Genomic DNA, 21,943 nt, shown 5'->3' with positions numbered 1-21,943 from the left:
CCATATCAAATCATTTCTGCCTCCTGAGGGGGAAGAGGCATTGTCCTGCCCTCTTCATGACTGTGTTGGTGTGTTTGGACCATGATAGATCCTTAGTGATGCGGACACCAAGGAACTTGAAACTCTCGACCTTCCCCGCTACAGCCCCTTCGATGTAAATGGGGGCCTGCTTCCTTGTAGTCCATGATCAGCTCCTTTGTCTTACTGACATTGAGGGACAAGTTGTTGTCCTGGCACCACACTGCTAGGTCTCTGACCTCCTCCCTATAGGCTGTCTCATCGTTGTTGGTGATCAGGCCTACCACCATTGTGTCGTCGGAAAACGTATTGATGGTGTTGGAGTCGTGAACAGGGAGTACAGGAGGGGACTAATCACGCACCCCTGAGGGGCCCCCCGTGTTGAGGGTCAGCGCGGCGGATGTGTTGTTGCCTACCTTCACCACCTGGGGGCGTCGCATCAGGAAGTCCATGATCCAGTTGCAGAGGGAGGTGTTCAGTCCCAGGGTCTTTAGCTTAGTGATGAGTTTGTAGGGCACTATGGTGTTGAATGCTGAGCTGTGGTCAATGAACAATATTCTCACATCGATGTTAGTTTTGTCCAAGTGGGAAAGGGCAGTGTGGATTGCAATAGAGACTGCGTCATCTGTGGATCTGTTGGAGCGGGGTCTGGGATGATGGTGTTGATGTGAGTGAGCCATGACCAGCCGTTCAAAGTATTTCATGGTTACAGATGTGAGTGCTACATGGCATAGTAGAATTCCTACTTAGTCCTGTATTGACGTTTTGCCTGTTTGATGGTTTGTCTGAGAGCATAGAGCGATTTCTCATCAGCGTCCGGGTTAGTGTCCAGCTCCATTAAAGCAGCAGCTCTAGCCTTGAGCTCAGTGCGCATGTTGCTTGTAATCCATGGCTTCTAGTTAGGATATGTACGTACAGTCACTGTGGGGGCATTGTCATTGTCTGCACTTATTAATGAAGCCAGTGACTGATGTGGCGTACTCCTCAATGCCATCTGATGAATCTCAGAACATATCCCAGTCTGTGCTAGTGAAACATTCATGTAGCTTAGCATCTGCTTTATCAGAACATTTCAGTATTGAACGCGTCACAGGTACTTCCTGTTAGATTTATTTTCTTCTTGTAAGTAGGAATCAGGAGGATAGTGTTATGGTCAGATTTTCCAAATGGAGGGGGAGGGAGAGCTTTGTATACGTCTCTGTGTGTGGAGTGGTGGTGTATAGTTTCTTTTTTCGCCTCTCGTTGCACAGGTGACATGCTGGTAGAAATGAGGTAAGACAGATTTCTTCTGCCTCTGGGTGAGCCTTTTGTTTGCATATGGCTTTACACAGCTTGGTTTGTAGTGGTAAATATAGATAAACTATTTTGGTAAATAGTGTGGTCTACAGCCCTCAAACTCAACTCTGGACCTCGAAGCCAGATTTTTTTTCATTGTTCACCTCTAATCGGGGACTGATTTAGACCTGTGTCAAGAGGTGTGTGGAATTAATTATCAGGTAGAACAGAAAACATACAGGCTCCGGACCTCGTAGGGTAAGAGTTGAGTACCCCTGATCTACAGTTTATCATCAGGCGAGCAGAACCTTGACACTTCCTTAATATTAGAGGTCGCGCACCAGCTGTTGTTAACAAGGAGACACACCACCCTCTTGGGCATAACTAACCAACATTTTGGTTAATCGCTCAGCACTATTCTCCAGTGAATGTGCATTCCCAATAGAACAGAGGGTAGAGGCGGATTATTTACTCTCCGCTGTAGTTTTATCAGGGTACTCGCACATTGGCCTCTATCGCCATCTTTCTCTTCTGAGTGCCGGGGATTAGTGCCTAGTCCGGGGTGAGCAGTATGTCATGTGCGGCTGAATCATTGAAGTAGAAATCTTCATCCAAATTAAGGTTAGTCACCGCTGTTCTGATGTCCAGAAGCTCTTTTCAGTCATAGGAAACGATGGTGGAAACATTATGTACACAAAAAGTTAAGATTAGTGCCAAAAACTCTCCCCCACAAAATAGCAGAATGGGCCAGGAGTCCGTAAAATGGATGTTATACATTCCAGCATCATTCTTTGACATGAATTTAAATGTTTAGTCATCAAATCATGTTTAGCTGTCTAATGCTAATCAGTGCAACTCATTCACCTCTAGTCTGTTATGATGATGGAGGTCAATAAAGGCCATGCCTCTTATCTGACTTCCTACCCAAACCAAAATGTTGGTTATTTTTCACTTTTTGTGGGCTCGATGCGCAGTTTCTCTAGAGATAAATCAGATCATGTCCGAACTGTGCAATGTAAGTAGGGAGTTGTAGATTCCAACAGGCCAATATTCTACAAAATTAAGTGCAGCTTCAATTACCATAGTCAACTATAGGGGCACTTCTTCACGCTTGACAGAACATTGATCATCATTTAAATGTTAAAGGTCTCCTGAAGTCTTGTCTTTGTAAAAACCTTTGGCATTAATTGATCATTTAATAGTCAGTTTAATAGTCTGAGCTAATGCTCAGCTGTCTAATGCTTAGAAATGCAGCTCCGTCGCCTCAGCTCTGATGAGGTTACATTTTAGAGGTCAACGGGAGGCTGGCCTAATTTCCTACCCCAATCCCTCAGTTGGTTTATCTAAGGAATCAAGGAAATGGCAGTGCCTCAGCCTGGCCTAGTGGTTGCGCTGCAGACTCTAGATTACATCTCTACTGTCGGTCTCTCTCTGTAACTGCCCAGTTCTCACTATTCTATTGTTCATAAAATACAAACCGAGTTCTGTGATCCGATCTCCTTGTTAAAAACCTCATGAAATAGCATAAGAAATCCCTCAAACATGACTGGCATGTGAAAGCCCTTTGGTCATTATTGTAGGTAAGCGTTGATGTGGTGTTTCTTTGTCATTTATGAGTGACAGTTCCCTCAATTTATCCACCCCAAACTTCCAGAAGAAAAACAAATTCTGGACTATGGCCTATTTGATAATAATAATTTGAAGGGCCTGACTGTACTTCCCATGCGAGGGGTCAGCTTCGAAACAAATTACGATTTTGTGAATAAGCAGCGGGGCTGATTTCTTCAATTTTATCCTCACGAAACGGAACAGGCGAGGCCTTGTCTGAGCTTTAAAGAGATTTTTCAGCTGAAGCATGCAAGCGGCTATGGCCATCATGTTTCGATGACCGATGCTGAAGGGACTGAACAGGATTTCCGCGTGGGGCCCAATGATAATTGCTTTTGATACACTACACTTATTTTGATCATGCCTCTTATTCATTTGGTTTTCCCCAAACGAGTTAACTCTCTATATCCAGATTTCCGCTTCTGTCCAGGAATCCAACGACTGACAACCCCATGGCATGAAACGGACAACATGGTGCTTTAGTACGTGTTTTATACGGTTCTGTGAGCCTGTCGATGGAGGAAGTCCCTGCCTCAGTCTCATGTTCTCATAATGTATTTGAAAGAATGTGTCACGACCGTCTGAAGAAGAAGTGGACCAAAGCACAGCGTGGTGGGCGTACGTTACTTTATTTATATAAATGACGCCAACAAAACAAGAAACAAAGACACGACCGTGAAGCTTACAAGGGCTATAGTGCCACAAACAAAGATAACCTCCCTCAATAACAAAAGGGAAAAAGGCTGCCTAAGTATGAATCCCAATCAGAGACAACAATAGACAGCTGTCCCTGATTGAGAACCATACCCGGCCAAAACATAGAAACACAAAACATAGAAATCAGAACATAGAATGCCCACCCAAATCACACCCTGACCAAACCAAATAGAGACATAAAAAGGCTCTCTAAGGTCAGGGTGTGACAAACTGCGTAAACTCTGATTCGATTAATCGGCTTAGAAAACATAAAAGAAACAGATCTTCTCTCCCTCTGGCTGTATGTGTGGCTAGTATAGAAATGTATGACCCTGGGATATATATACAAATTTGATCTTTTTCTTCCAAGAAAATCCAACTGTGAAACAATTCCACTCATGTTGGCCATGACAGAAGCATATTGCCCACATCAGAGGCTGTCGGTGGCTTTGAAATTATATTGATATGCTAGTTTTCCAGCTCAGTCATTATTAGGCCTCTAAGAAAGTGACTTGTTGTCTCTTCTGTTGATTGCTTTGTAATTTTAAGGCCATGTCTGAAACGTCGGTACAGATGTAGGATCTTAATTTGAGCCAGTTTGCTACAGCAGGAAAATAATTCTGCAGCAACAGGAAATGTGAATTATAATTAATGGAAATTTTTCGTTAGGGCAAATCAAGTTTGACATTTTAAAGTGGAAATTACAAACTTAATAAACCTTTTTAAGCCTTGAATACACTACAAGTTTGCATTTCCTGCAATGCTATCTCTCAAATTAAGATCCAAAATCTCATGAAAAGTGATGTTAGTGTAACAGTTAAGAACGTACCATAAGCTCACTCCACAGCTAGCTTGGAAAGTCAAGGATGGAGCCATCCAATTGTTACCATTTGGGTGGCTCAACAAGTTCGAACGTTATCAAGGGAGGGAGGTCACGTGCGTTGCGAAGCAGAGGATCACTGGTTCGAGCCCAGGATCGGGCAGTCGGGACAGTGGAGGAAGCTAAGCTGTTAGCAGCACACTGACCCGGGTAACAGTAGTGCCATGACCCGGATGCACAAGTTGTGCTCAGCTTGATGGCTTGGATCTCTGTGGGGTGAGTGTAACAGAGTTAAGAACGTACCATAAGCTCACTACATTCTCTACGTCATGGGCTTTCGGGGCCCGGGGACGCCCTTTTGTGATGGCAAGTTAATCAAGGACCCCACAACTCGAGTGAGATAGAAATAGCATGCAATGAGTTTTACAATGACTGGCCGGACATGGGCCCTGGGAAGGAACATCTTTTGTTGTCAAATTGACTGGGGGCTATTTCTATATGTTTGATGCTTGCCCCAGTCAATTTGACAACAAGAGATGCCTTTTGACAATATAAGAAGGCTGCACCATTCAAGTGGGATAACATATTGTGAAACGTCATTACACTATTACTGCAGATATATTAAGGACATTGTCTGAAGTTACAATGCAAAAATATGACATATTCCTCCTTTAGAAACCTCTGTGATAGGCGGCAGCATTTTCACTTTTGGATAAATAGCGTGCCCAATTTCAGCTTCCTGCTACTCATGCCAAGAATATAAGATATGCATATTATTAGTAGATTTGGATAGAACACACTCTGAAGTTTCTAATACTGTTTGAATCATGTCTGTGAGTATAACAGAACTTATGTAGCAGGCAAAACCCAGAGGACTAACCATTTAGGTCACTGTCTATTCAATGAGATTTCATTGGGGAACTGGATTTTAAAACCAATTGTTTGCAGTTCCTACCGCTTCCACTGGATGTCACCAGTCTTTGGAAAATGGTTGAGGTTATTCCTTTGTGAAATGAAGAAGTACAGCCATCTTGAAACAGTGTAACACTGTTGAGAGTTGGGCAAGACTAGAAAAATAGCGCCAGTTTGTTGTTGTCCTGTATTGAAAACAGATAGACCCGTCTTCAATTTGATCGATTATTAACACTTAAAAATACCTAACGTTGTATTTCAAAAGTAGTTTGAAATGTTTTGGCAAAGTTTACAGGTAACTTTTGAGATATTTTGTAGTGACCTTGCGCAAATTGGCAGCTGTTTTTTTCTGGATGAAACGCGCCAAATAAATTGACATTTTGGATATATATAGACGGAATTAATCGAACAAACTGGACCATTTGTGATGTTTATGGGACATATTGGGGTGCCAACAAAAGAAGCTTGTCAAAGGTAAGGCATGATTTATATTTTATTTCTGCGTTTTGAGTAGCGCATGCAGGGTTGAAATATTATTTATCTCTTTGTTTACTGTTGTGCTATCATCAGATAATAGCTTCTTATGCTTTCGCCGAAAAGCCTTTTTGAAATCTGACATGTTGGTTGGATTCACAACGAGTGTAGCTTTAATTGAGTATCTTACATGTGTGATTTCATGAAAGTTTGAATTTTATAGTATTTTATTTTAATCTGGCGCTCTGCATTTTCCCTGGCAATTGGCCAAGTGGAGAGCAATTGGCCTATCCCAGAGAGGTAAATGGATACTTTGGGATTTTGGCAATGAGGCCCTTTATCTATTTCCCCAGAGTCAGATGAACATGTCAATACCATTTGTATGTCCGTGTCCAGTATGAAGGAAGATAAATGGGCTCATTGCCAAAATTCTGAATGATCACTTTAATGAATGAATTACATATATTTGTTCATTTAATACATTGTATTATTTAACACCCTTTAAATGTATCCCATGGATCCCTCAGCCAAAATGTGTTCAAAATGTGTTTAATCTGTTAGTAATGTTCAAAATGTAATGTAAAAAAATATATTTGTAGACTGGACTTTGAGAACTCCTGGTCTACGTTCTCTTTTATTTATTTAATTTAACCTTTATTTAACCAGGAAGGGCTCATTGAGATTAAAATCTCTTTTTCAAGAGCGCCCTGGCCAAGATAGGCAGCACCAAGTCATTACAAAGAAATTAGACAGACAACATGAAAAACTACAAGTAATCTAGTAAAAACCATCGAATTCACAAGAGTATAAAACAGCAAATTAAAAACATTGACAGGTCAGGGAATCAGCCTCAAAATCCTTCATCAGTGATTTAAAAACACCAAATCGGGACAAGTTCTTCCAGTTGAAAAGTATTTTGTAAGGTGTTCCAAGGCGATGGCGCAGAGTACATAAAAGCCCTTTTACCAAATTCAGTTCGGACATTTGGAACAGTTAGCAGGATAAAGTCCAGCGAACGAAGAGAGTACCCACCACAAAAATGCAAAATAAAAAGGTAGTAAACCCAAAATGGCTTTGTAAATAAAAGTATACCAGTGACTGAGCCTACGAGTGACTAGAGAAGGACAGCCAACCCTGGTATACAAAGTTCAGTGGTGCGTAAGGGTTTTGCAGTTTAAAATAAATCTCAAAGTACCATGGTAAAGAGTGTCAATTGATCTCAAACACTGAGTGAAAGCATTCATATATAAAATATCCCCATAGTCTAGGGATATATAGCCTCCTTCTGGCTTCAAAAGAATAACAGGCCTTATTCCAAAAATAAAATCCCAATTTCAGCTTCAATATTTTTTGTAAATTGTTGAATATGCAATTTAAAAGATAGGCTGTCATCAATTAAAATTCCAAGATATTTATATGAGGTTACAACCTCAATCTCCTTGCCCTGACAGGTAGTAATAAGTGAAAGGTTCAGAGGTATATTTCTTGCATTAGAAAACACCATTAGTTTTGTTTTGTCAGTATTGAGGATAAGGTTCAATTGACACAAGGTATGTTGAACAGTAAAAAGCAGTTTGCATGTTCTGGAAAGCTTTTGTAAGAGACAAGGCACAACAGTAAATAACAGTATCATCAGCATAAAAATGAAGTTGTGCATTTTGGACATGCTTGTCTAAATCATTTATATAAATAGTGAATAAGAGAGGACCAAGTACAGAGCCTTGGGGCACACCATTCAATACAGACAATTTAAACAGACAAAAGCCCATCAAATTGAGTGCACTGAGTTCTATCAGACAGATAGTTAGCAAACCATGCAACTGCATGCTCCTACCAGATGATACAAAGTGCTCATTGAAACAATTCAGCATTTCAGTTTTGTCATATATAGCAACAGTGTCCTTCAAAACACATGACGTTAATTCATTAACATTACTGTTACCAGACATAGAGCTTAATAGCCTTCCAAAACTTTCTAAGGTCATTCAGGTTATCAGTGGTAACAGACATAAAATATTCAGACTTGGCCTTCCTGAGAAGAAAATAACACTTGTTTCGTAATAGTTCACCTGGCAAACTAGTGTCCAGTACCCCTAACCTGTCAGAACGACGTTAATAACAAACCAAAACAACTGCAAGCATATAATATAGTGTGATCTAATCTCTTTCATGTGGAACAAGCATCATGGATCAGTTACTGATCAATCGTCAACAAATTAGAGATAAGGACTAGTTTATTATGTTACCCTTCAAGATCATTCCAGGGAAGAAGTACGCCACCCGTGTGGCGCCCAACCACCTGAGCGTTGTACATTAACCTGGCAAACCTTAGCCGTACCAACTCTACAGACAGGCCATCAGCATGAGGCCTGACTTCAAGCAAGCCTACATCAGCAGGCAAGGCCCCTTTACTAACATCCTACATCAGTTGGCAAGATGGTTAGTTTACACCATATCAGAATAATGATGTTGAACAAGGCTGTTGACTATCTCTTAACATCCTTCATCAGAAGTCTATTTAGTGTATTTACTACCTCCATCAGGGTGATGTACAATCTACATCATAACTGTTTAATTACAACCTTGAGCATACTGATATTTGAATGGTTACCATATGTCAGTAGGCACTCCATCAGAAGTTGAATTAATTAATTTACAACATACGTAAGCAGTCAATTACATTAATTCAACTCAGCGAAGGGTCCATTGACTGCTGACGTAGGTTGTAAATGTCTAATTAGACTTAAACGAATCAATTACATAAGCAGTCATTCTAGATTCTATGTTGGACTTCGGCGGTCATGACATTTTATCAGACAGTTATTGTTATGCAATTGACTGCCGGTCTCATGGTAATTGACCGTTAATGAACATAAAACATGGTTAGCATCTCCAGGCCTCCACACTTACAAGCCGCTGATGCGTGCCTTTGGAACATCTGGAACATTTATAAAAGTATAATAAGCCATTTAATATACACCATCACAATAAATCAATTTTAGGCAGGGCTGAAAAAACATGATATGACAAATGTATTTCAGAAAAACCGAATAGGAGTCATGCCATAGACTTAAGACTACTTCATTTATCAGACAAGATATGCTTATGAGTCCCATGCCATTATTTTATATTATGTGATTTTATTGTAAAAAAAATAAATAAAAGTATATTATTCAACTTAGCTGAATAAAATGGAAAGGATATTTTTTCCCATTCCGGAGCTAGTGCGAATATGAAGTGGCTATGTTGAGTGTAAAAGTGATCATTTGAAAAAGGCCCTATACGCTAGATTTAGAGTTATTTGGAATGATACAAACCTTTAGAATGTCTTCGAAATCAAAACATATGAGCTGCATGATGCGACTGAAGGCTATTGACTATTTGTAAAGTAGCAACAACAAAAAAGCTTGCGCTCTGTGACTTGCCTCAGGCGACACACACTGTTCTCTAATCAAGTGATCATATTTTCAACCATCAGACTATTCCCAATTTAATCTTTACTAATATGTCCCAAAAAATAAATAAATGTTCCATTATCAAACGGATAGGAAAAGGAGCAGGGGAATCATCCCTATGCACTCAAATTGTGAATGGAGACCGCTTTTCCACAGTTTAAATCATGCCGTCTAGGCTACTCCGATTTTAGAGTGGAACAGTTGAGAAATAACTATAGTAGCAGCTGGGATCCTCCACTTTTTAGTGGAAACCATCAAAACTCTGCTTTCACCTGGGATTGCATATAGAAATGTCTGGGCTTATAAGAATACTTCCACTTCACGCATCAACCACTGTTAGAGGAGTATGCAACCACTCGCTGCGCGACAGGTGATTTTCCGCCCAAACTCTGTATGCTATGGGCTCTTCAACCCTGTTCCTGCAGCTACCCCGTGCTTAATTTGGGAAACCAAGTGAAATCTTTTCGGGAACATCGATAGTATCAGGTTTTCACGAAAAAACGTATTTAATTAAACTGTTGACAGCCCCTATCTCTGCGCGTTTGAGAAAGGGATGAAGGAGAGAGAGGAGATGGAAACGCACAGTGGTGAGATATGTAGCTAAATGTAATGTCAGCTTATTAATTATGAAAATATATTTTTTAAATGCCCTAATACTAGGCTATTCAAAATCAAATTCACTATAATTGTAGGCGAACTCTGTAAGCTGCCCTGTATTGCCTAAGCCTATATGTTCTCTCCCAGACTCGTGGATAGAAAGTAACAATACATAACAGTCCACACTCAAAGGCGATTACTTAAATCTTTTTTTTTAATGCCATGCGTAATAGCCTGCCGTGCGGTAGGCTATTAGGCTATGTATTGTATAATGGCACAATCATTATTTGAATTCAGGTTTTGGGGGCGGGGGGCTTGGGCTCATATATAGGCCTATGTGTATACATAAGCTCTAATATGCATAGGGTTGTTCTACATGCAACGGCTTAAATGCTTTGAATAAATCATCACCTTAGGAAACTCTGTCCATTTTGTTGTTTAGCTTTCAAACAACATCCACAATGACCAAGTTTTCCACTCAGTTTCAACCTGTTGTTGAACTTCTTTCTTCATATTGATCATCACATTGAGGTCAGACATTTTTGACTAACGCTGAGTTTTAAAGGCATAATACTGTTTTGATAAGTGTTTGATGTAAGCTTCGATCGCATTTGCATTGATGTCAGAGTGGTTAGAGGTACAATAGAGCATTGAGTGTCAGGCCATTAGTGACCTGACGTCGTTAGCCAGTTAGGTACTACCAACACATGTCCAGAGAGCATACAAGGAGATTACTGTGACTCATGACTGCCGGTGTGGCGGTAATATATATGGTCACCGCAACAGCCCTAATTCTACACCAACATAAGGTATTTTGTTTACATCCTTCATCAAAGCCATTAATCGGCTCTGTAACACAGTTGGCTGGTCAGACTACTTGTCAACTGTACAGTCTACTATATCACAGTGACCGTGTGTTCATCAAAAGCCAGTTATTTACTCTGCTCTAACACAGCTGACCAAGCAGACTGCTTGGGCTCCCGAGTGGCGCAGCGGTCTAAGACACTGCTTCTCAGTGCTAGAGGCTTCGCTACAGACACCCTGGTTTGAATCCAGGCTGTATGACAACTGGCCGTGATTGGGAGTCCCTTAGGGCGGCGCACAATTGGCCCAGCATCGTCCGGGTTTGGCCGGTGTAGGCCGTCATTGTAAATAAGAATTTATTCTTGACTGACTTGCCTAGTTAAATAAAGGTAAAATAAAATAAAATAAAAATGATTCACTATACAGTCTGCTCTACATCATAGTGACCGTGTGTTCAAGAAATTCGGCTTGTCACCAAAAGCACTCACAAACTTCTACAGATGCACAATCGAGAGCATCCTGGCGGGCTGTATCACCGCCTGGTACGGCAACTGCTCCGCCCTCAACCGTAAGGCTCTCCAGAGGGTAGTGAGGTCTGCACAACGCATCACCGGGGGCAAACTACCTGCCCTCCAGGACACCTACACCACCCGATGTTACAGGAAGGCCATAAAGATCATCAAGGACATCAACCACCCGAGCCACTGCCTGTTCACCCCGCTATCATCCAGAAGGCGAGGTCAGTACAGGTGCATCAAAGCTGGGACCGAGAGACTGAAAAACAGCTTCTATCTCAAGGCCATCAGACTGTTAAACAGCCACCACTAACATTGAGTGGCTGCTGCCAACACACTGACATTGACACTGACTCAACTCCAGCCACTTTAATAATGGGAATTGATGGGAAATGATGTAAATATATCACTAGCCACTTTAAACAATGCTACCTTATATAATGTTACTTCCCTACATTATTCATCTCATATGCATACGTATATACTGTACTCTATATCATCGACTGTATCCTTATGTAATACATGTATCACTAGCCACTTTTACTATTCCACTTTGTTTACATACTCATCTCATATGTATATACTGTACTCGATACCATCTACTGTATCTTGCCTATGTTGCTCTGTACCATCACTCTTTCATATATCCTTATGTACATATTCTTTATCCCCTTACACTGTGTATAAGACAGTAGTTTTGGAATTGTTAGTTAGATTACTTGTTGGTTATTACTGCATTGTCGGAACTAGAAGCACAAGCATTTCGCTACACTCGCATTAACATCTGCTAACCATGTGTATGTGACAAATAAAATTTGATTTGATGATTTGATTTGATTCATCAAAGCATGTAGATAAAGAAGGCCCAGTGGGGTCAAAAACATGATTCCCCTGTGTTTTATATATATTTCCACACTGAGGATGTAATACTACTGTGAAATTATGAAAATTATGATGATTCAATTTTAGTGGTAGAAATTAGTTAGACCAATAAGAAAGAGAGTTCTAAACCTAGCCAATAACAGCTAGTTTTCAACTCCCCCCCCCCCCCCCCCCCCTCCCCACTCAGACCACTCCCAGACAGTCCTAGCTAAATTCTTGCATGAGAAATTGCTCTTTTCTAAGAGTTTCTTTTTGGAAACAATCACAATTGTTACCCAGAAATGATTTGATATTGAGATCAAAACGGCTGCATTGGACCTTTTAACAAACAACCATAGAGAATTGATGTCCATAAGATGAGAGTTACAATTTTTTCGTAGCCAGTTGTGAAGGTGAGCTTTAGATTTGGCTTGATTTCACTTTTCTTTCTGTACAAACCCAGAGGGGAGCTGCTGCTGAAGATGAACAAGCCATCCGAGGCCCGGGACGCCTACCTGCGGGCCCTGGAGCTGGATAGATCCAACGCTGACCTCTGGTACAACCTGGCCATCGTCAACATCGAGATGAAGGAGCCTTCAGATGCCCTGAAGAACTTCAACTACGCCCTGGAGCTCAACCCACACCACAAACTGTCCCTCTTCAACTCTGCCCTGCTCATGCAGGAATCCGGTATGTGACTGAGGTTGAGAAACTCAAGGTTTTATTCATTAGTGCACATCGTAGCAAAACGTTTTGCAATGGAAAACGAAAATAAGCATACTGGAATGACACTTCCTGTATCGGCCCGTTTGCTTCCGTTTTGCTCCTACTGAATACAACCCAGGCTCAACCAAAGCACGTAGCAGTTGTTTTGTTTGGTTAACCTTTATTTAAAATCAGGAAGTTCCATTTGAAATGTAGATTATCAATCAACAATGAATCACTCATCTTGTCATTAATAAACATTACCAGATAAGAGATAAGGGGCTCTATTTTGGGCTGTTGTCAAGCCAATTGTCAAATGCACGCTCGGTTGCCATTTCGCCCTGTTAAAGCCGTCTCTCTTCTATTTTCAAACCCTAGTGTCAGGATTGGTAGTTTACCTTTCTTATATGAGCTCGCTTGCCCTGAGATGGGAGGGGTATTATTTTGGTTGTGCATTTAAAAAAAACTCCATGTAGGCTATATGCCCGTCATAGAATGAGAGATAAGATAATCCCGTGACACTCCTATTTAGAAACATTTAAATTCTGTTCCTTTTTTGTTTGATAAAAAAAAAACAAAGCCCTTAATAGGCTACCCTTGTTTCCACAACAATGTATCTGGTGTCTTTCTTATCCTGGCCATGCATTAGCCAAGTAGCCTATGCATAAAAGGTTTCCAAATGGTCTACTCGTGAGGCTTTTGCATTATTCACAATTCACATAGGCCTACCTGCAGTGCATACTCCATTAGGCTTGTATCCATCCCCATTTCCAAAGACACGGTCCTCCAAACGTAGGCTATTCCGTCTATAACTCCATATCAACAGTAGGCCTACAGTATATCTTGCTTATTGAGAACATGACTCACACATACAATACAGTTTACAGGAGGTGCAGTGCAATGTGTAAAGGCCTATACTCGTTGAAGCCAATTACAACAATGTTGACTCCAAACACATTGAGCAATAACTGTTTAATTTTTTTTTTACTGTTGCTATCACGCACTAGCCTATGCTATTATATAAACTTGTAGTATTATTCCACAATGGACTAGGAGGAGATTATTTCGTGCCCCCAGCCGAATTGGAGTTGATGACAACGCAAAGACATTCAATAACCTACAGAACTTGAGACAAACACATGCAGTATTAAGCTATGGAACACCTTGTTGGACCAGTGAGCGTCCAAGCCCTCGTCACACCTACAACTTATTTATTCATTTAAACCCAAGCCTTTCATGCCACCGGCAGCTATTTTGCACATAATAATGGCTGTGAAAATATCAAAAATATTTCTGACACCCCCGGACCTATAGCGTTAGATTTAACATTGCATTAGAGTACTAGAGCTCTATTTTAAACAAACCTAATGTCTTTAATTATTCTACTGAAGAGGCTTGGTTTCATTGGAACTGGAGCCCTTCAGGTGTGCCGTCTGTAGCTCTGTTGACTAGATTGTTTACCCAGAGAGCCATGTGAGTTCAAGGCCAAGTTCACAGTCCTGGTGCTGCCTTGGTGCCTCCTCCTCCTCTTCCTGGTGCTGACTTTTCCTCCACCCCCTTCCCCTCCTCCTGGGCCGCTCTCTTTACCCACGCTCATTTTCAGCGTAACTTATCCTCTTGGTAAGAGGCCGGGGCAGTCCTCCCTTAACCATGAAGGTGAATTTAAACAAAAGTCCCAGCACGCGACACATCGACATTTTCTTCACATTTGCAGACTAACAAGATATACCAGTGTGATTAATGGTCCCCCGTGGTGCGAGCAAATGTACCATGATAGCAGGTTGGGTCGACAAGGATTTCAGATTTGGGAATTGGACAAAATAAGTATTATTACAATTATTATAAATGCACCTTAACCCTACCCACTAGGTGTGTGTGTGTGGCGTGGTGTGTGTGTGTCTCGGCACTCCCCTGGCTCTGCCCAGATCACTCACGGTTCGCTGCAAGCTGTAAAATGACAGATTAATTTTGTCTCTAGGTGTTATTGTTAATAACGGTGTTCTAATAATGCTGTCACTCACCACCAATGTTTTTGTTCTGACTCCCTGTATTCTTTGTGCTCTTTCTCTTTTGGTATTACTCTCATTCTGTTCACAGTGGCCCAACTGTTGATTCAATTGTAGGTGTGAGTTTTTGACTTGGTGCCAGCAAGAGTCACTTGGCACTCTACGGGGTTGTTGCGGCTGCGCGTACAGTGTGCGGCTGCACGTACACCCAGCATAGTTTACAGGCACAGGGCACATACAATAAGTCAATATTAAAAAATGAAAACTCTTGGGACACTCTTTAGTTGCAAGCACTGATAGATGTAATAAAACTTTATGGTGAAACGTTGGGCAGTATAAATTGTGTGTACATTTTATTGAATGCCATTCCTATCTTATCATACAGTTTTTGCTGTACAATCTGCACCTGTGACTTGCTGAGTGTGCGTGCCCCACCTTTACCCACAAACCAGTATAGTGATGTTGCCATCCGAACACGTTTAACAAATCACACCTACCTCCAACTAAATAAACAATGACTGTTGTTGTTATTGTGCCCTAACCATTATGTGTGTGTGTGTGCGTGTGCATGTGGGTGTGCATTTTTCTTTGTCTATGTTTTCCAGGTGAGCCCAGGTTCCGTCCGGAGGCCAACCGTCGTTCCCTGACCTACATCCAGGAGGAGCCAGACGATGCCAACGGCTACTTCAACCTGGGGATGCTTGCCAACGACGCCGACGAGAATGTTACAGGCGAGCGCTGGATGAGGGAGGCCACCCGTCGCGCCCTCTTCAACCTGGCCCTGCTCCACTCGCAGTCTCGACAGGAGGTGGATGCCCTGCCTGTATTAGACGAGCTGCTGCACCACCACCCAGAGCATGTTAACGGTTTGATTCTCATGGGGGATAGACATCCTGATGAACCACAAGAAGGACATCCAGTGTGCCAAGAGCTGCTTCCAGAGGATCCTCCGTATGGACACCCACCAACGTGCAAGGGGGAACACACAACCCTGCGTGTGGTCTACTTCGAGGAGCGAGACCTGCCGAGAGCGGAGCCTGGCGCCCCAACGAGGAGTATGTGCGCCGCCACCTGGGCATCGCGCGCGGCAAGACGGCGGCCCCATGTCTGCAGCGGGGCAGACGCTGAGCCCAGCGTCAGCAGAGGGCGCGGCTACGCTAGCCAAGGCGGAGGAAAAGAAGCTGGGTAAGGAGGAGGAAGGGAGTGGAGCCACCGACAGCGATAGGGTTGGGGAGGGTGCCGGGAATAAGAAGAATGCACGGAAATCCTCCTCTGCAAAAAGCTTTCGAGGTGGTGGCGACAGCCAATCAGAGCATCTTGACGGCAGCCAGGCTGACAAATAGCTGAGGACTAAGAGCGAATCCACAAAAGAGATTAAAGATATAGAGAAGAAACGGGCAACCGCCTTGAAGAGACTGGAGGAGATTGACTTCATATTATGTGGTGATTAACCTTGTTGTTATTTACCGCAGCGCATGACACATTTTTGTAGAGCTACTAACAGCTCCTGAATCACAGGTGTGATGCGTCCTAGATTGCACCCTATAATAACATATACAAAACATTAAGAACATGTTCTTTCCATGACAGACTGGCCAGGTGAATCCAGTTGAAAGGTATGCTCCCTTATTGATGTCACTTATTAAATCCATTTCAGTCTAAATGAACGGAAGGAGAGAGGAGCCAATAAGTTAAGCTGTTGAGACAATTGAGGGTGAATGGGCAAGACAAAATATTTAAGTGCCTTTGAACGGGGTATGGTAGTATGTGCCAGGCGCACCAGTTTGTGTCAAGAACTGCAACGCTGCTGGGTTTTTCATGCTCAACAGTTTCCTGTGTGTATTAAGGCAAAAGGAAGGATGGATCTCAATATTAGTAAGTTGTCCTTAATCGGGCGGCAGGTAGCCTAGTGGTTACAGTGTTGGACTTGTAACCGAAAGGTTGCACGATCGAATCCCCGAGCTGACAAGGTACAAATTTGTCGTTCTGCCCCTGAACAAGGCAGTTAATCCACTGTTCCTAGGCCGTCATTGAAAATAAGAATTTGTTCTTAACTGACTTGCCTATTTAAGTAAAATTAAAATAATAATGTTTTGTACACTCAGTGTATATAGTGCACTACTTTTGACCAGGACCCATAGGTTAGTAGCCCATAGTAGTGAATAGGGTGGCATTTCGGACAATGCCACAAACTCGGTTGGTTTTAAGAAACAAAACCGCTCCCCACTTCATCATGCATGGTTTAACTCATTTTTGTATTATTTTTATCATGTTTAGGGGCTACCCTACCTGCTGTGTCCCATAATTTTAACACCATTGCGAGTAAAGGGAAATTGTGGTTTGCTTGTTCTCTGAACAGCACGATTTGTCATAGTCTATTTAATCTCCACTACAGATGCATAACCCTGTGTGTTGCTTCTTCTGAATGTCATTTTATCATATCCTAATTTATGCTGGTTTGTTTTGATATGTTTACTAGATAAGTTGTTGATCACTGGATTTCTTTATGTGTGACTCACTCTGTGCATAGCCAGGTATTGTGTTTAAAAAAGGAATGATTGTATCACGAACAATGAAAGGAAATGACGTAATGGACACTACTGCAGGCATACAGGATCTCTGTACGTTGTATGCATCTCCAAATAACCCATTACTACAGCTGCTGCGCCAGCATACTACACCACATTTCACCCCATTGACTATTTTCACTTATTGATCTCACCCTCTACTTCCTGTTTGCCACGTCGTCAGTGTTACTCTCCTCATAGCACAGCCCTTATCTCATAGTGCTTCCATGGAGCTGTTTGTCTCATATTCAGTTCATGTCTGTCCAACCCCCCCCCCCATGCAACCTGACCCACCACCAGACAGAAATATTGTTTTCTGCTGTTAGTCTTCACTCTTCACGTATCATAACATCTCTGATTGCAACAATACCAGGCAGTTTTGGCGTGAGGATTGTGACACATGCTCCTCCTCACCCCTCTCCCTCCCATGTTCTCCCTCAGGCTGTGCCATGTGTTTTTTATCATTTACACAAGATGCTTCCTCTCTCTTTGAGGGAGGATTTCACAGCACAGTTATTGTGCATAACAGTTCCTCTTTATTTTTTATTTCTCCCACTGCAGCTCAGCACGTTGACCTTGTTCTCTTTTTCTTTCCATCGCTCTGTCTTCCTTCACGTAATTAACATGCTGTTTGTTGCTATCTTGATTTTTTTTTTTTCAACTTGTCATTCTAATGTTGAGTTTGAGTTACCTGGAATGGAAGTGTTTTTGTTTGATGTTTGATGAAAGAGATAATGTGACTCGTCAGAAACCTATGATTAGCTAAGTGAAACAAAAACTCGCCTGCCATCGTTTCGCCTCTCTTTAACCCCTTATTTAACCCCTCAGTGTTCCATGATTGTTTTGTATCCTGGTGATTAGTTGCAGACCTCTACTGTGCAGTGTCAATCTGTTCCTTTTTCCTCTTCGCACTCACTGAAAGTTGGTGTGTCCATCTGTTCGCACTCACTGTCAGTCACGATTACCCTAATGGAAATCTGCTGACATCTTCAATTAAGAAACATTGTCAGTGTGATATGTCAGTCTCAACATGATCATGCATTTACATATCATTGAGCTCCTAAAACACTACATAGTGTATGTACAGATGCTTATATACGTCCAGTATGTATTTGTTTATTTATTGCATGCACTGTGAGCTCTCAGTACTGTTATTGTTTGCCACTTAAAATATATGCTACGTTGTTTAGCATGGCTATCTTTTATCATGCAAGACGAGTGCTCCGAAAGTGTTACAATTGTAATCGATCAAGAATATTTAAATGCCTAGAAAGAACTGTCTCGCCTGCAATGATATCAGATTTGTAGAGAGCACATCAAATCAGCCACTAAAATAACCACCTGATATGTCAATTCTATTCAAGCACCATATCTATCACTTTTGTCATGGGCAAATATGTTTCACCTGCAATTTAATTGATAAATTATTTAAATTTTAATTGCTTTAAAAATAAATAAATGTAAATGTATTTTTAAAACTATGTCCCTTGTTTTCTAATATGAGCCCTGATATCGACTTGGCTCCTGGGTGCTTGATAGTGGTGGGGATTCCAGGTGCTTTTCACTTCTACGTGTTATTTTTCTGTATGTCTTACAGCTAACATCTAGTCTCCCTTGGCAGACCGGTTGCCTTCCACATTAAAAAGTGTTCCGGTATATCTAGGTCTGGGATTTCTGAGACTAGCTCCCAACAGTAGGGGGCGATATACATTTGAAGTCGGAAGTTTACATACACCTTAGCCAAATACATTTAAACTCCGTTTTTTTCACAATTCCTGACATTTAATCAGAGTAAAAATTCCCTGTCTTATGTCCGTTACAATCAACACTTTATTTTAAGAATGTGAAATGTCAGAATAATAGTAGTGAGAATGATTTATTTCAGCTTTTATTGCTTTCATCACATACCCAGTGGGTCAGATGTTTACATACACTCAATTAGTATTTGGTAGCCTTTAAATTGTTTAACTTTGGTCAAACGTTTCGCATAGCCTTCCACAAGCTTCCCACAATAAGTTGGGTGAATTTTGGCCCATTCCTCCTGACAGAGCTGGTGTAACTTAGTGAGGTTTGTAGGCCACCTTGCTCCCACACTCTTATTCAGTTCTGCCTACAAATTTTCTATGGGATTGAAGTCGGGGCTTTGTGATGGCCACTCCAAAACCTTGAGTTCGTTGTCCTTAAGACATTTTGCCACAACTTTGGAAGTATGCTTGGGGTCATTGTTCATTTGCAAGACCCATTTGTGACCAAGCTTTAAATTCCTGACTGATGTTGAGATGTTGCTTCAATATATCCACCTAATTTTCCCTTCCTCATGATGTCATCTATTTTGTGAAGTGCACCAGTCCCTCCGGGAATAAAGCACCTCCACAACATGATGCTGCCACCTCCATGCTTCACGGCTGGGATGGTGTTCTTTGGCTTGCAAGCATCCCCCTTTTCCCTCCAAACATAACGATGGTCATTATGGCCAAACAGTTCCATTTTTGTTTAATCAGACCAGAAGACATTTCTCCAAAAAGTACGATCTTTGCCCCCATGTGCAGTTGCAAACCGTAATCTGGCTTTTTTATGGCGTATTGGAGCAGTGGCTTCTTAGGTTATGTCTATTGGACTCGTTTAACTGTGGATATAGATACTTTTGTACCACTTTCCTCCAGCATCTTCACAAGGTCCTTTGCCTTTGTTCTGGGGTTGATTTGCACTTTTCGCACCAAGGTATGTTCATCTCCAAGAGACAGAACGCGTCTCCTTCTTGAGCGGTATGACGGCTGCGTGGTCCCATGGTGTTTATACTTGCGTACTATTGTTTGTACAGATGAACGTGGTACCTTCAGGCATTTGGAAATTGCTCCCAAGGATGAACCAGACTTGTGGATGTCTGCAATGTTCTTGGCTGATTTCTTTTGATTTTCCCATGATGTCAAGCAAAGAAGCACTGAGTTTGAAGGTAGGCCTTGAAATACATCCAATTGACTCAAATGATGTCAATTAGCCTATCAGAAGCTTCTACAGCCATGACATAATATTCTGTAATTTTCCAAGCTGTTTAAAGGCACAGTCAACTCAGTGTATGTAATCGTCTGAGCCACTGGAATTGTGATACTGTGAATTATGAAGTAATCTGTCTGTAAACAATTGTTGGGAAAATTACTTGTGTCATGCACAAAGTAGATGTCCAAACCGACTTGCCAAAACTATTGTTTGTTAACAAGAAATGTGTGGAGTAGTTCAAACATGAGTTTTAATGACTCAAATCTGAGTGTGTCAACTTCTGACTTCAACTGTATGGTCAGAGGTCCTACAAATGGTAGGTGTTTGTTTTGATGGCCACATTACACCAGTGGGTGCACCAGGGAATTTTCACTTTGTCTAGCTAAGGGGTGGCTTGGTCGTTGAGTAGGGGTGGTGCAATCTATGGTGTATTAAGCATGCATCTAGTAATACATTATTTCTCGGGTGTGCTAAACATTCCCGAGGGAGCTTCAGCACCTAGCAAGTCTCTCTGAAGTCGGCCATACATTACGCAGGCCTGGTCCAGAAACTACTCCTAGCCCTCACTCCTAGCACCAGCCCCTAGGCATTTAATATTGATCTGAAAGAATTGAATAAGGATATGGTATCAGCTCAACTTTGCCCTCTGATCAAAGCATTGCTTTCATAAGGGGGAGGTAAGGGGAAAGTACACAAAAAGATTACTAGGATTAAAGATCAAATTAGATCAATATTTTATAAGATATTAAGGAAGGTTAGATAAAACTTGATTACATGCTCAGGCTCCGACTTGATTAGGATGGCAGCAGTGAGGTAATACAGCACATCGCTGTACTCTTGATCCTTACTGTTTGGCTCAGTTTCAAACCCACTTTCTCTTGAGTCTCTCCCCTACTCACTCCATAAGATGCATTCCTGGCTGGGTTGGGTAGGTTACTTTCTAAATGTAATCCATTAGTTACTAGTTACCTGTCAGATTGTAATCCATTATGTAACTAAGCGTATTCAAACTCGGTAATGTAATCTGATTACTTTCAGTTACTTTTGGATTACTTTCCCCTTAAGAGCATAAGAAGAAGACAAACATCCATCAAACACATTTGGTGTGTTATCATAGAGGTCTTGACTTGGTGTGCCTTTTTTCAATGCTGAATTGAATTGAGAAAACATAAAAGGTATCAATGTATTTTTTTCCGCAAACATCTTTTCTTAATTTAAAAGTAATCCAAGAAGTAATCATCTAGTTTTTCAAAAGTATCTAACCTGATTTCAATATTCTTGCTTTTTTTGTAGTCAGATTACATGTAATTGAATACATGGTTGTGTTTCAGATTATTGTCTGCCTGATAGAATTGAATAGTAAATAGGGTCATTTTGGAGTTGCCTTTGTTGTAAATAAGAATAGAATATGTTTCTAAACACTTCTACATTAATGTGAATGCTGCCATGATTACGGATAAATGAAAAAGTTAGACGCACAAATATCATACACCCCCACCCCCCCAGACATGGTAACCTCTCACCATTACAATAAAAGGGGAGGTTAGCATTTTCGGGGGTATGATATTTATGTGTCTGAAACTTTCTCACATATCATTATTCACAAATAATAAATATTATAAAATAAATAGGT

At 41.4% G+C, this 21,943-nt stretch overlaps 1 pseudogene; it reads left to right on the top strand.

The window, feature by feature from the left end:
* LOC109888911 (protein O-mannosyl-transferase TMTC3-like) overlaps positions 1 to 18,782 on the top strand; it is a 65,059-nt pseudogene extending 46,277 nt beyond the window's left edge.
* The last annotated feature ends 3,161 nt before the right edge of the window (positions 18,783 to 21,943 follow it).

Source organism: Oncorhynchus kisutch, linkage group LG4 (genome assembly GCF_002021735.2).
Source record: "Oncorhynchus kisutch isolate 150728-3 linkage group LG4, Okis_V2, whole genome shotgun sequence".
NCBI lineage: Eukaryota > Metazoa > Chordata > Actinopteri > Salmoniformes > Salmonidae > Oncorhynchus > Oncorhynchus kisutch.
The sequence above is the reverse complement of the archived record's forward strand: the minus strand, read 5'-3'. Positions and strand labels throughout refer to the sequence as shown.